Genomic DNA, 16,137 nt, shown 5'->3' on the forward strand with positions numbered 1-16,137 from the left:
ATGGAGGTCAAGTAGGTGGAACGACACTTGGCTCCAGGCAGGCCTCCCTCATGCATGAGTAAAACAAAGAACTTTGCCTACTTCGTGTCTTGCTTGCTGTGTAATTACATTGCCTTTAACGTTCCAGCGAATAGGTTTAAGCTACAAACCTATCAATCTGTGTCGTGGATGAGAGAAGGAGGACCCAAACGCTGGACTCACAGGTAGGTAGGTGAAGGCTGGTATTTATTGCCGATGGAATGAACAAACAGAACAGAGGTAGGAAATGGCTGGCTGGCTGGACGACTGACTGAATGACTGAAGGACTGACTGAAAGGCCGAATGGCTGGTTGACTGAACGCAGGCGTAAACGACAACATAACATCACCAGAACATCAATGACACGACAAAGAACGGGAGGAAACTGAGGACTTAAATACACAGACTGATGAGGATGATAATGAGAGACTGGTGAGTACACAGCTGAACATAATCTGGCTAACGACACAAGGTGAGCTGACATAGGAAAAGCAGGAAGTGAAAACATTGATATGGCAACAGAAACAAAACGTGACAAAACTGAAAACACTGGGTCACCGACCCAGGAACCCTGACAACAGGAAACATTCAAACATGTTTACTGTAAGAACTGCACAAAGGAAGGAAAACACAATCCTACACACGACCACTTTAAAATGGACATTTAGCTTTTCAAACATCAGGGAGTGCTGCAATAACAACACTGTGCCCATTCTGATCAGACTGAAAGATTTATAGAGATTTATCCATGTGCTGGAAAAGGATTTGATATCAACATATATGCAGATTAGTAGGAGCATTTTCTTCATATTGATTTAGAGTTCAGTACTAGGAATATGTAGAATTAACATCTGTGTACATGACGAGTGATGAAAACTTTCAAAGGACGTCAGAATTGGTGTCTCTATCTGTGACTGTCCCAGAGGAACCTACCTGAGAGATTATTAAAGATCTGTCTATCTAGAAAGACTTGCATTGATTCACAGTGTACAATTCTTTCTAATCTATTAACATCTTCCTCCAAATCCTGTTTCTGCTGCATCCGAAGGGCTCAAACCTCCTGCTGTTGTCTGCTGGACCATCAATTCTACTTTATGATGATCTTCAAAGATAAAAACGTGAGTTTATTTGTGAACTCTGTGAAATGATGTTTAGTTTGAACCAATCCTGTGTCAGCTGCAGCCACATCATTGCCACGCATACAAATGGCTGCGTTCCTGTTTAGACCTGCTGGCTGTCAATGGGCTTCATTCCATTTCAGACTGCCGGTGGTCGCTGTGATCTAAACTCAACATGGCTCCTGTGTTAGAAGAGCCTCTGATTTTAAATTTGCACATTGAATAGTTTCTTTCCAACACTATGGAGCTACCAGCCCAGTATATGTAGCCCACAGTAGATGGAGTTATCAAGCTGCACTGACAAACATCAGGACTCATGTGATCCCTACATGTGGACCTTTCACACATGGATCCAAGTGCAGATTCAACTCTGCATTACATTTGACTTCAGCTGTTACACACTTTCATTTTCTAGCTGTGTCACTTCCTGCTTTTTGGATCAGATAGTTTATCCATGTCCACAAATGTTTGGCTGCATATTTGTATCATCTATATTTCCAGTCTTCATACAGCCTATATTTCATGTGGACTCCAATCTGCCACCTGCCATCACGTTTTCAGGGTTCATTCAGTGTTGAAATGTAGGACAAACAGCAGCACATGTTCTCTAAATGTTTGCAGTCATTTTAAATGAAGCTGATACTACATGAGACATTTTCCACATTTATTGTCTTTGAACAGAGAATAATAAAGCCATCAAACATATACAGGCTGTGCAAATACAAACTTCTGTGGTGCATTTGATGACCTGCAGAGGAGAACAAGTCGGGCTTTTCAGCCCTAACACAACCTCTTTGTTCTCAATGCTACAAAACCTTCAAAGGCTGATATGCAAGTTTGCATGAATCACCAACACAGTTGTGTTTGTTTCTAGTATAGTTATAAATAAGGTGATCAAATATCTGCTGACTGATTAGATCCAGTATCTATTACAGATGAACTGGATATCACAGCATGTTGTTAATCCGTCATATCAAACTAAACAGTGTTGCTGGTGTAAATATCCTCCAAAAAAGTAAATGGACTGATTCTTTTATAGTGCTTTTCTACTCTCTCGGAGCACTCAAAGCGCTCTATACAACATGCCTCATTCATCCATTCACACCCACTCATAGAAGCACTTCTAAAGTCAAGTGCAAACTAATCTACATTCGCACGCATTCACACTCCAATGAACGCATCGGAGGGCAACTTGGGGTTAGTATCTTGCCCAAGGATATTTGGCATGTAGACTGGGGAAGCCAAGGATTGAACCACTGACTTTCCAATCAGTAGCTGATCTGCTCTACCACCTAAGCCACAGCCAACCCAAGTTGAGTGTGGTCAGTCAGATGGGCTGAGGCCTTCTGTTGCCAGGTAACGCTGATGTCACACTGGATCTTCTGATCTTTAGCATCGTAGCACTCGGAGTCTGATGTTGGCTCATGTGTTGTCATACACCAACATGACGTTCTACAAGTCAAGGCCTCACCTTAACCCACTGATGCTGATCACACAGACCCACTAATAGAACTGTTTGATCAGGTTTATGCAGCGTCACCATTAATGTCACATTTAATCAGACACATTTACATTACAAGCCACTACAACCATTATCAACATTTTAAATTACATTATACATCTTCACTGATTTAAAGGACGACTATTTTAACCTGATTCATTTTTCCACCTTAACATCAACACATCCTCAAATCAAACATGATATTTGACCCTTAAAAAATGTACCAACAAATAATTTTGCAATAAAATATTTATTTTTTAGCTTTTCCAAGTGAAATCAAACAAGTGTGTTTAACAGTGAAACCAGAGTGGAAGCTGCTCATATAAAGTCCAACCCAGGCCAAAAGTAAGTTGAGTAGAGCAGCATCATCAAAGTGTCTCTGAACACGGTGCAAGATCGCCATCTGCAGGACAAAACTAGTTTTTCTCGCCCACCTCGTCAACGTCAAGATGATGTCATTGTCCAGCAAAACATGCAGATCAGGTGACATGATTGTCTGAGAGGCGGAGTTAAACTGTGGCAGGTAAGTATGTGGAGGAGGAGCAACAACATGACGCTGAAACATCATCATTGCATTATACAGTTTCCTCTCTAACTGGATGCAGATGTGAACCAGAACAGCTGTGGAACCAGGGTCCATCTATGGGTGAATGCAGGTCAGTGTGTTGCTGGTGGAGGTGATGAATTACAGGGTCCATCTCACGTTGGAGTCACAGCTTTTCTTCAGCTGCTCTGCTCTTCACACGTAAGGCATCGACGGCTCTCCTTTTCAGCTCCGTTGGAATATCACCTTCTTCTGTCTGAGAAATATTCATGAAACAAACCTGACAAAACAAAAACAGCAGCAGTAACAGTAAATTGTACTTATAAACTCACTGAAAACCCACATTTGAACTCTACCTACTTGTTCATCAAAGCATGAATACAAGGGCAAGGAGACTTCACAGACATGTTGAAATTGTCCTTGTGATGTGAAGACGGTGGACTGTGGAGGCCACTGCAGACTGTTGGACTCCGTTACAATCTTCTTCAGTCTTTGTTACAGACGTGGGTTTGCTTGGACAGCCTGATAGCGACTCCCTGTCCACCTGGAACAAAGCATTTACATTCAAAAAGACATTTACACAAAACACCAACATCACATGATATTTTATTATTTATTATATCATATATTATTATCATTTATGTTTCAATGAAGATTACACCAACTGCTACTTGAATCACTGAATTTACACCAAGCACTGCAGATATATTTTAGGACTTCTACGTTTTATAAATAGTGAAAAAAATGCTTTGTGTTGTCAATAGAGACACATTAAACCAAACTTTGCTAGATGACAATAAGCACAGTTAAATCAGTACAATAAGTATGGAGCCCTTTCTTCAGAACGTGCCTGTGTAGGTTCTCAGTCATCCAGATCAGGTAGTCTAAGACACAAACACACCTTCCCTGCAGAACATTTTCAAAGTGAAATTTGTTTATTCATCACGAGTGCAGGCAGACCATCTTCAGAGAAGACAGCTTCTCTTTGTTTCTGTCTGTTAGTATCTGAGTGCAGCAGTCCAAATCCAAAACTATACTACGATGCACATCTGTGGGCAACAAAACACAAATATGTGACACAAACCACGAGGCACCTGTGCAATCTAAAATAATGGGGCTACATGAGCCTTAAAGTGTTTAGTAAAACCATATAAGCAACAGGAAAGAGTTCTGTTTAGAATTCTCTGTCACTGCTTGTGTCCTATAGAACGGATTCAAGGGAACAACTAGGATTTACATTAGAACAACATTTGGATTCTCATCTAATTATATTATATTATATTATACTATTAATGTTAAGGTTCAGTTTGCATACACTTACAATAGGTTACAATTGTCCTACAATGAGCTGTGTAGGAATGTTTAGCTTATTTTAGAAGTTTAGGAATGTGTTAGTTAGAATGTAGAATTATTGTAAAGACACTGACACTGCCCTCAATGTAATAAAGGCCGGATTGTGTCATGAACTTAGAAGTAGATTTTAGGAGGCCCCCACTTGAGTTGTGAAACTTAGACAAAAGGAGTTAAGTGGAAATTCCTCAGGGTATACTTAGGTGGGGGTTTCAACATTTGTGACCTGATAACGGTGGTCTGGAACGGAGATGGGTTTTTATGACCTCTGGGAAGTCACTACATTGAGACACACACCTACAGTGCTTTAATTTACGCACCCACACCCGCATGCACACTCACTCACGTGCACACACATACACACAGGTATGCGCACATAGTCACTCATGAGCACTCACATAGATACGTGGGAGCGCGCACATGTAGGCATTCACGTGCTCGCACACACACAAACATGTAAACATAGTGATTAGTTTTATGGCACCTCGTAGAAGGATTAGAAGGGGGGTCACTTATACAAAACTGCATGTAACAGACAAAGGAGTTGAGATCTGCAGAGAAAGTCCGGGGTCCTGTACATCTCCCTTCTAGAAGGCGTGATCAATAGGTATAGTCAATAAGTGTAATCAATGAGTGTGGATTAATAAAAGTGTTGTGAATTGACTACTGAGTCCCCGGTGTTCTTTCTGGAGGTCTGGGGAATCTACGAACCGGGAGAAACTGTAAGGTAACAGCTGCTTTTTACTTTCTTACTTTCAGGACATTTCTTTACTTTTTACCAGACTATTTTTCAACACTAGTATCTGTACTTCTACTTAAACAAATACTGTGTGTACTTTTACCACCTGTGCTGATAGCTTTGCATTGTTAAGAGGTGTATTTTCTGGTACAAAAGGCATTCAGCCCTGGTATTTACTCTCTTCAACATGGATATATGAAGAATGTGAAGGAGGAACTGAGAGCTGAACGTCCGAGTGTGTGCCTATGGACAGCCCGACCACCCGACTGCAAATGATTACTGTAACAGGTGTAGACTGCTCGGGGATTCTTATGATGCACTGGGTGTTTCTTCTTCACTCACTATGTGTTAATAGACCTCTCTGCACTGAATCATACTTGTTATTAATCCCTGGCTCCTTTGGAGGGCCTCCTCTCAGGCCCTCCAAAGTATGGAGGCCTATCTCCCCTCACCACACTCCCTGCTGGTGGCTGATGCCCTCAGGGGTTGGTGCGTTGTGTGGAGATCCAGAAATTCTTTTATTGCTGCCACATAACCTGCATTATTATAATTGCAATAACCTCCTCAGACCCGAACTCTTCAACGACATGTAAAATGTAAAAACAAAGAATTTCCAGATTTTTTTTTTTTACCTTATTTTTGGTTTTAAGAAAAATGAAAGCCACAGATGAGGATATTCATTTAAAATTTTGATAGAACAGTAGCAGTATAATGTCCTCGTAAGTGGATATCAGGCCCATGTAGAGCAAAATTGAGTATTTTGGTCTAAATAACGCAAAATGTGATGTCCACATATGTGGACGGCAGGTCCTAACATTCTTTACAGCATTATTTCATTAATGATATTTTTTACAGGGTTGATATTGTATTCAAGATATTTGTTATCATGTTGACCTTTTCTGTTACAGGTGCAGTTAGTATCATTTTATACACATTGCATATTTGTGCTTATTCAGAGCTGATGTTCCGTCCATTGAAGGTCTTAAGCTTCACTGGTGTGACTGTCCAGGTGATATATGCTGAGGGAGACAAGAACATAGAAGGATAATTGCATACACGCTTACAATACATATAATACATATAATCTAGGAACAGTCCTGAGCAGAGGCCCAAATGTATTCAGCTTCTTGTTGTAACCTGTTGCGGGGTAGTCTACTTGGCGACAGATGACCAGAGTCAATAACCAGCCCCCAAGAGACCCTGAGGGCTCGAAGTTATTGCCTTGTTTGGAAGGTGTTATAGAAATGAGAAGTTCTATGTCTGTTTATAGCCATCTAAGATGTACCATTAACTGTAAATGATGTATTTTAATCTGTAATTGATGCCATGGAGGGGCATATACCCCAATGCTATAAAATCATCATCAAGTGTATTCTTGTCAGAAGACATATGCTGATATCTCTTCTTCTGTGTGTAATAAACTCACCGTTTGATTGCACTTTTCTGGGGCCTCCGTGGTTTCTTTCACTGCTCTGCATTGATCGATTTTGCGACAGTGGTTCTTGGTGTCCAGGGCTGGGCGCTTAGGTATGTACCAGCTCACTCCCATTGGCTACTTGGCGGGGCCTGGTGCCTGTTGCTCGGTCAGACCTCTTCCGGGGCGTAGGGGACCCTCGGGCCTCCGGCCTCTGGGCCTGCGGCTAGGTTCACTCTGGCACAGCTGGCACGCCAGTGCAGCCCACTCTGGGTTCTGCTCCGGCTACTGGGTGACCCCTCATCTGGGGCTCTCCTCAGCTATTCCCAGGAGGGTGGCACAGTTTCTCCTCTGATGGTCCTCCTTGGGCTCTCGCACTCTGGGGCCTCTGGATGTCTGGAGCCTGGATCTCCTCCATGTCTGCTTCATGCCCTGGGGGACGGGGCTATGGCTCTCTACACCCTCTAGCAGACCGTTACATGGGGAAACCTTTTGAATACAAGCGCGTTGATCCACACACGTGTTCACACGGGTGTCCACTGTTCGTAGACATAAACTACACCTTTCTTAGCTGCTACTTCAAAGCACATTGTGCGCTGACGGTCCTGCGTGCTGCACAACAACATTCAATGTTTAGTATTTACTGCTGTTTACACTTAGCTAGATTAACGTGATGGTGTTGTGTTTAGTATGTTGCTCTGTTTTTTTGCTTGTTTTCTCTTCTTTTTCTCTCAACAGGTGATCCAGGAGATTTCTTTTTCTTTCTCTTTTTAAGTGCCTTTCTCACTGTCCCTCTTCCCTTCTGTTTTTCTTTTCCTTCATCTTTCTTTCTCCCTTTCCTATCCCTCAGTCATGTCTGTCCCGTCTGTAACAACTGGAAATAAAATAAAATAAATAATAACAACAAAGGTCGATCAAATGGACCAATACGGCAAGGCTCTGATGATCCACTTGGTAAAGTAAATCCATTTAGTATCCTTGTTGGTCTTCAGACAACAATTCTGACGGCTAAAGAACCAAATGGGACAGGCAAAAAAACAAACAAAAAAAATCTCTGGCTCCTTTGATGTTTGTAAAGTGTCTATAAAAAGCAGTGATTTGCAGTCACTTGCGTCCATATTGAAGGTAAAATCCTACAGAGACGACAGATCAAACTCTGAAACTGGAAACTTTCCTTTTTTAAAACGTTTGCAATTTGATGCCAGTGAGACGTTTGAAACGAGCTGTGAAACTGGTGAAGTGTCACAAACAGCTCACAGCCAATGAGCTCTGCTCTTTGTAGCCTCCTTCAGGCGGCCATCAGCGATTGGACGGATGCTTTCAGCTCTGCTCTCAGTGTTAAAATTATTTCTGGATGTGTGTTTAAAGTCAGCTGTCTCTGTCATCAGTGAGCTGTAGGCTGCAACAGACTATAGATGTATAATATTCATGAGTGTGTCACAGGCTCACCTGTGACACACCTGCACTAACCTCACTGTGAGAGCAGGTAACAGGAAGTGTGAGCTGCAGTTTTAATGCTGACATCACAGACAAGTGAAGAAGAACAACAGTGACATTTATTGAACACCTCTAAGTTCCTGAGCGCATCAATGTTAGCATCACTGGTCTTTGAACGCCACACCACCGAGTCCTCCTAAACACAGCTCAGAGCTATGTTTAGTGTCCCGCTGTGACGCGCTGATGTTCAGATTTCACCAGTTTGAAGAGAACATCAGGTCACTGAGACTGCACCACCTGCTGTCTGAGGTCCAGGAGAAGAGCAGCAGCAGGAGCAGCTGACAGGTGGAGCTGGTGGAGCTTGTTGTTCCTGTGTGAACAAACTGTAAGTTTACTTTGTTTCCTCCTTTAACAGTTTGACTGTTCCTGTGATGTTTGGAGCAAATGTTCAGTTCTTATTTCAGGACAAACTTTGATCACTCGTGTGTTTGTCCTCTTCTCCTTTAGTGCTGACAGTCCCTGTAAAACATGCAGTCTATTTATAGCTGAACATTATCCTGTAGCTGGGCCCTGCAGTCAGTGCGGGCAGATATCTTAGACCTGATTAGGGGCGTCACATGATCCTGACACACTGGGGGCTCAGCCCTGGAACCACAGCAGCTGTTTAACGTTATTGAGTGTGTTTGACAGTAAAGTGAATGTAAATGTGAGACACTGTGTGCTCACAGCTAAAGGCTGCAGTCAGCTGTGTTTGAGCATCTTTCACACAATGATCCTTTAATAAACACTCAGAGCTCCATGTTGATGAAACAGTCATGTGTGAGCTTGTGTGCTGACTAGGGATGGGTATTGTTTAGGTTTTATCTGATACCGCCGACAAACCGGAACTTTTGAAATGGTGCCGTTGCTTAAACAATGGAAAACACAAACTTTGTCCTAAAACCTCTCATGTTTAGCTATGTTTTTTTGGCAAAAAGATGATCATATTAGCCTTCCCTGGAGCTATACGGCTAAGCTACTCGCCCAGAGAAGAACGGCTGCTGCTGCCATCATCATCCGTCATCATTTCTGCTACACTGACAGGGCTAGGGGCCAGGACTCTCCTCTTCGGGTTCTTGGCGGATGTTGCTAACTCCGGGTCCGATAACAGGCACCACACCCACAGTAGATGTGCTTGATGTGAGGTCTCGCAGCAAGCTATCAAATAAGGCGCATTTCTCGGCTTTTAAAAAAATGCTATGCGTCGCCAGGTGTTTCATCAGATTCGAGGTGTTACCTCCTTTGCACAGTATCACCTTAAAGCACTTGTTGCAGGCTGCTGAGTTTGCATCTTTTGCTGTGAAGTACAGCCAGACTTTTGACCGCTTCGCCTTGGGCAATTTTTATCTGTTATCTGTTTATCTGTTTTTATCTGTAGCTCTGCTCTAAAAGAACGTACGTACCTGGGCCCGCCTACTACGCTTGCAAAGGTAAAATGATTGGCTAGAATCCAAAGTGTATGAAATCTCAGGGAAAAAAAAGCACCGAAATAAAGCACAGAAATGTGCGCTGCTTTTCGGTCTGGTTACCACCGTTTATGTCAGGGCCGGTGCCATAATGGCAATAGTAGAAATATATCTAGCTTATAATTAAAATTGTGGAGAAAAACACAACATCCAGTATTTTAACAAAAACATTTCTGCTCTCAACTAGAAGAAAAAACCTGAGTAGAAGCTCACTTTAAGACAATAGCTCCTCAGTTCACAGTAGCTTTGCTCTGCTAACATGCTAACAGCACATTTGAGCTACTCACCCCCTCCCTCCTGTGCTGAATCATAGCGAGAACAAATCACTCAGGACTCACTCTCACTACCCGATCCGTACCGGAAACCCGCATGTGCGAAAGGTGTCTACTTCCGGTCAAAGCGTTTTACGATAGTTACGGGTCAGAGTATCTGTTAAGATGTTAAGAATAATAAGTATCTCTTAAAATGTTTCCAATAATTAAACATTTCAAGATAATGTAGACAAAAATAAAAAATAAATAAAAAATACGGATCAGGACTCCCCGATCTTTACTGCGCACGTGCAAAGTCGGACCGTACAAATCAGGTCTACCCGATCCGTACTGCGCATGTGCAAGGGTTTTCTTCTTTTTCTGTTCGTTTAATGGCAGTTTACTCCCCAGTGAACACTTAATCTGGCTGACTGTATTATTAACTCTGTAATTAGGCGCCATTCTTCATATTTTACAGCGCTGTTGTTCAATCGGGGAACGCTCTCTGTTGAGGAGAAAAGCATGAATTTGTTTGTACACGGATTATCCATTGTTTAAATGTCCCGGTAGTCAAAAAGGAGGCAGAGCTGTTGAGAAATGCTAGGAGCTAACTGGGCGCTAACCGTATCATTCAAATATATTGAATGTCGCGATGTCGGCAAAGAGAGGAAGTGACGTAAGATTTGCGCATGCGGGGTACCGATCAGGTTTCCGGTACGGATCGGGTAGCGACACTCACTCACCCCCTCCCTCCTGGCTCACAGCTTCTTCTTCTTCTTCTTGGTTGGCAACCAATGTTAAGGCGGATTACCGCCCCCTGGCTCACAGCTCAGTGGACATTTAGATGAGAAAATATATATTTGACCCATTTAAGAAAAATACTAATAAAATAAAATTAAAATAAATAAAATAAATGCTCTTTTTTGCTCTATAAAATAGTTGTTTTCTTTTAGAATCACTCATCTTAGCAGTAGGATATACATGAAAAGAGAAGCAAATTAAGTTTGAGTGAAAATGTACATTTTTTGCACTCTCTGGTCAACTGACTCAAATGACTCAAAAAACCCGATTCACTTTGGTGACTCATTAAAACTCGATTCAGTAAATAGAATCAAATTTACCATCACTAGTTATTGCTGCTGTTGGGATCAGCCTGTCTGTAGTATTTAGAGTATTTACTGCAGTGAAAGTCCTGCATAGGAATCCTGCTGATGTTCATACTGACATCAGATGAAGGTAAAGTGTTACAGTAGAAGTTTAGTACCTCACACTCGTCCATGATCACTTTCATCATGGGTGTTTGACTGTCAGCAGAGAACTCTGAGGATGTTTGGATGAATGTGGAGCTGAAACAAAGTGTTGACAGATGTTTGTGTTTCAAACAGGAAAATGAGCAGAAATAAATCAGCTCTGAACAAACAGCCGCCTGTCAGTATTATTATGGTCTGTGCAGACTAACTGCATTCACTGTTTTGCATTCTGTTCATTCACTCAAACTAATCTATTCAGTGTTTTTCTACGTTCAATAGAAAATCTTGCTGCTTTCACTGACTCCATCCTCTCTGACTGTTACTGACACTCAGCACAGACACAGACTGACCGCAGCAGAGTGACTGCCCACAGTTTACTGCTGTGGAAAAGCAGGGGGGGAGAGAAATGTAACAAAAACAGAGTGAAATGGAGTGCTGTGATTGGTCAGAATGTTTGTGGTAGTCAGTCCCTGTTTGCCCACACACAAATGCCTCCCTGATTGTTTTTTTTCCTTGCTTTCCAAAGTTTTTCTCTCCTGAACTTTGTGCCTGACGCTGATCGTCTCCGTGTGGCTCTGTGTTGAGGTAACGTTAGCAGTGTGTAATGTTGTCCTGACTAACATCAGCTTTGTGCAGCTTAGTTCCAGCACATCTGCCGCTCCATAGTTCACGGTAACGCACTCACAGCTGGACTGAGAGGCCGCTGTAGGTGACGTGGAAACAGATACTTCTGCCGAAAAAAGGAAACATGCTGTGAATATTTGCTCTGTCATTTGTTTCTCTGCTTGCTCTGCTGTCGCTTTGTGTTTAAGAGAAAACCAGTTTTCCGTTAGTCTCTGTGTTCTTCGATCCTTAACTTGAACTGAAACAGACAGCTTAAATCTCTGAGACAGCTTTCTGTATCTTTCCCGTAAACCATGATGGTGAACAATCTTTGTTTTCAGGTCATTTGAGAGTTGTTTTGAGACCGAGCTTACAAGCCAATTTTGAGTTCCAATAATTAATTCTAAAGGTTTTGAAATCAATAACGTGACAACAGTGCCCAAATTTATGCACCTGCCTGATTTTGTTTAAACAATTATTGCACACTTTCTGTAAATCCAATAAACTTCGTTTCACTTCTCAAATATCACTGTGTGTGTCTGCTATATGATATATTTAACTGACATTTTTTATTGTAACAACCAACGATTTATACAGGAAAATAATGACCATTAACAAGGTTGCCCAAACCTTTGCATCCGAACTGTATACATTAGCTACATTAGAGATTTTGAAACTAGGATTTCGTTAGCTGCAAGCTATAATCATCAAAATTATTAAAAAATAAAGGCTTGAAATATCTTTCTTTACATGTAATGAGTCTATATCATATATTAGTTTGACCTTTTAAGTTCAATTAGTGACATTGGCTAGAATCCAAAGTGTCATCTCAGGAAAAAAAGCACAGAAATGTGTGCTCATTTATGTCACACACACATAACATATGTGTGTGTGTGTGTGTGTGTGTGTACACACAACAAACAGCCATTATAATTCATCAGTGCGACCTAGGATTTTTTTTTTGTCATAGCATTGAAAATTGGTCGCACTCTAGAGCCGTGCATAATACCTGCTAATATCCAAAGACAAATCTGCTTACATTTTCTTCTTTTTTCTAAACTGAGCACCGGATGACCTTTGACCTCTTCTTGTCCGTCTTCCATTAGTGTTATTTTACATTCCAGTGTCAACACCCATCCCCCAACCCGAGAATCACCACAGCACAACCAGACCTACATCTTAGTGCACAGATTCAGTTTGTTTAGGGGTTTTTTTCCCCCTGGGATTTCACACAACCCAGGAAAAATAATTAATACATAACAGGCTTGGATTGACAACGTTATGAATGAAATGTGCTCTACTTGGAAGCAGCTGGCCCCCTCCCCTTTTGACAGGTTGTGTGTGAGACTTCAGCACAGCAGCAACAGCAGCAGGCACACCGAGGGCTCTCGCTCTCACTTTTCACGTATATGTATATGCGTGTGTGATAGAATTTAGAAAATACATCAATGCAAATTACTAGATCATATCATGTTATGTAACTGCGTTACAGCGACTGTAACTCAGTTACTCCTGTTAATGTGAACTCACTGAGTGTTTGCGGTTTACCTCTCAGACTGACTGAAGTCCACAAGAAGATGATGATGGAGGAAGAGGAGGACAGAGCAGAGTCTGCAGGATCCAGCTGTCCGTCTGTGAGGAGTGACCGGTCCAAAGGTCTACCTCCAGATTTCAGTGGTGAACCTGGACCAACAAGGTGAGAGAGCTGAACTCACTGAGTAACAGAAATAATTGTGCACTGACATTATAATCAGTGTTGATTCTGGTTGATTTTCTGTGTTTGTGATCTGAGAGGAAATGAAAATGAATTCGTAACAAAAATCAGTTTTGTCCAGTTTTCCTGTAAAAAGCTGAACTCTAATCTAAGAGGATGTTACTGACATGAAACAGCTGCATTATCTGCAGTCTGTGTGATCACAGCTGCTTCAATCATGTTTGTGTCTGCAGAGGTCAGAGGTCACAGTCTGCAGGGTCCAGCTGTCCGTCTGTGAGGAGTGACCGGTCCAAAACTCCACCTCCACACTTCAGTGCTGAACCTGGAGCAACGAGGTCAGAGAGCTGTGATGACTCCTTTACATGTTTGTGTTTCCTGGATAAATCTGACCTGAAACATCCTCAGATTGTTACAAAGATTCATTAAAAAGAAAACAATGAAAGAGAAAAGATCCAAATGTTAGACTTGGTCATTTGCTGTTTGAGGACAGTGATGCTCATATCTGTGGGGAAAGTGTGACCTGAGTGGGTTCATGTTTGTCTTTAAAGAGCTGCTCTGATTCTCTTTGTGTCTGATCTGTTAAACAGTCTGAGAGGTCACACAGAGACCCAGCAGCTAAAGCCTGGATCATACTGGCTGCTGTTAATCAGACTCCATCAGGACAACACTGAACCACAGTGCTGTGGATGCGGATAAATCCCACCATACTGATGCTCAGATTTAATCACAGGGAACAAAACCAGATGTTACCTTCAGATTGTGACCTTTGGAGTGGACGATGCAGATTTCAATAGAGAATAAATGTTGTTTATCAGCTGTGAAAATAAATCTAATTTTCTGAACTTAAGAATTTATGATGCTGGAAAAAGCATGGTGATTATAACACAACATTTCCACTGTATTCATAGAATGAATGTAAAACTTTCAGACATTCATTAAATATGTAAAATGTCTACAGAAGCATCAGAGGGTCAGATGTGAAGCACTCAGTGATTTTGATAAAATGACTCATCAGTTATTGATCTGTACTACACTGATCTACCACGTTAGTAAAGCTGGTGTTCTGGTGGTGGAGAGACCTCGGATCATGTTCTGGTGTTGGAGCAGTGATCTGCTGATGGTTCAGTTTAATGAGCTTCTTCAAAATCCTCCCTGACATCACGACTGAAAGGACGTCCATAAACTTACTAAAAATGACCCATATTTTCACAATCTGAAAGTTTAAAACTTGACAAACTTGATTCAGATGAAGTTATTTGAGCAGAAACTCCTGGATCTTTATCCTGTACTTGAACTTATTCTTGATGGTTCCTCCACAGAGTGGACCAGCAGAGGTCAGAGGTTCCCAGTGGTCAGTCTGCCCAGCAGCATCAAACACAGCTGGACTCCATATTTATGGTCTGTACATGTACAACAACTACTGTTACATCTATTCTGTTCACAGTCATCTCCATGCTGCTCTTTGTAGACCAGTGGATTGTCAGTGTGTCCAACATGGATCTGATGTTTGGCTCCATGATTTCAGTCTGATTGGCTCATTCATAAAGTTCAATTCAATTCAATTCAATTCAATTTTATTTATATAGCGCCAAATCACAACAACAGTCACCTCAAGGAGCTTTATATTGTACAGTAGATACAGAGAAAACCCAACAATCATATGACCCCCTATGAGCAAACACTTGGCGACAGTGGGAAGGAAAACCTCCCTTTGAACAGGAAGAAACTGTAGTGGATTTTTGTGTGATATGTATAACTATGTAACTATATACACTATATATCTATCTGCACTGAACATATATATTTTAACTTTCATGTAGAGTCTTGAGCACAAGATATTTTTGCTTCACCGAGGTTTATTAAGTTGGTACAGTAACAGGGCAGTTAATGCTGTTGAGAGTTCTCCAGCTCTGGTAACTAACCTCCTCCAATACACACTCAACGTCTTTCATGCAGCACAACCAAAGCAGTAACATTGAAACAGAGATCCTGAACACATCACAATAATATATCATACGATATAATCACACACACACACACACACACACACACACACACACACACACACACACACACATACTTTGAATCCACACTGAAGTGTTTTTATATATTGTGCCACTTGCTGTATAAGATTTAATAATTAGGATTAATGTGTGACCTTTGACCGTGTCATGACCTATTGTGATAAGCCAGAGCAAGGGGTACTTAGAGTCCTGACTGGCCTTTGGCCAAGACCTTGGCCGCTAGCTGACCCCTGCAGCTGTGTTGGGCGTATGGGAAAGTTACCCAGCAGCTGTGTTGGGCGTGTGGGAAAGTTACCCAGCAGCAGGGGCCGGGGATACTGGTCCCTATATTAGGGGACCAGAGGACAGCCCCAGAGCTCTTTTCCTCCTGCTGCTGCTTCCTGTCCGTCTCTGTGTTGCTCTGCTGTCTGTGCTTAAGGCTGTACACCCCGGGGTTTTGCTTTGCTTGCTTTCTGCTATGTAATTTTCTTGCTAAATGTCTGTATGTATTTTTCCTGCTGTTCATATGATTCAGTGTATTAAACTCTGTTCCAAGAATTCTACTCTTTTACAGAGCATCTTTTTGAGTGTCTTGATTTTAATTGGATTTGGATCTCCACATCGTTGGTGGGAGAAGGTTATCAGAATGGCTTCAAAATTTGCGACCACAAAACCTCCGGCAGAACCAGG

At 41.8% G+C, this 16,137-nt stretch overlaps 1 long non-coding RNA gene across 1 annotated transcript; it reads left to right on the forward strand.

Annotated features, from left to right (window-relative positions):
* Positions 1-8,269: 8,269 nt before the first annotated feature.
* On the forward strand, positions 8,270-13,878 carry LOC112846412 (uncharacterized). Its single transcript, XR_003219344.1, has 3 exons — positions 8,270-8,506; positions 13,286-13,426; positions 13,678-13,878. It is a non-coding gene; the product is annotated as an uncharacterized LOC112846412 (long non-coding RNA).
* The last annotated feature ends 2,259 nt before the right edge of the window (positions 13,879-16,137 follow it).

This window comes from Oreochromis niloticus, linkage group LG3 (assembly GCF_001858045.2).
Source record: "Oreochromis niloticus isolate F11D_XX linkage group LG3, O_niloticus_UMD_NMBU, whole genome shotgun sequence".
NCBI lineage: Eukaryota > Metazoa > Chordata > Actinopteri > Cichliformes > Cichlidae > Oreochromis > Oreochromis niloticus.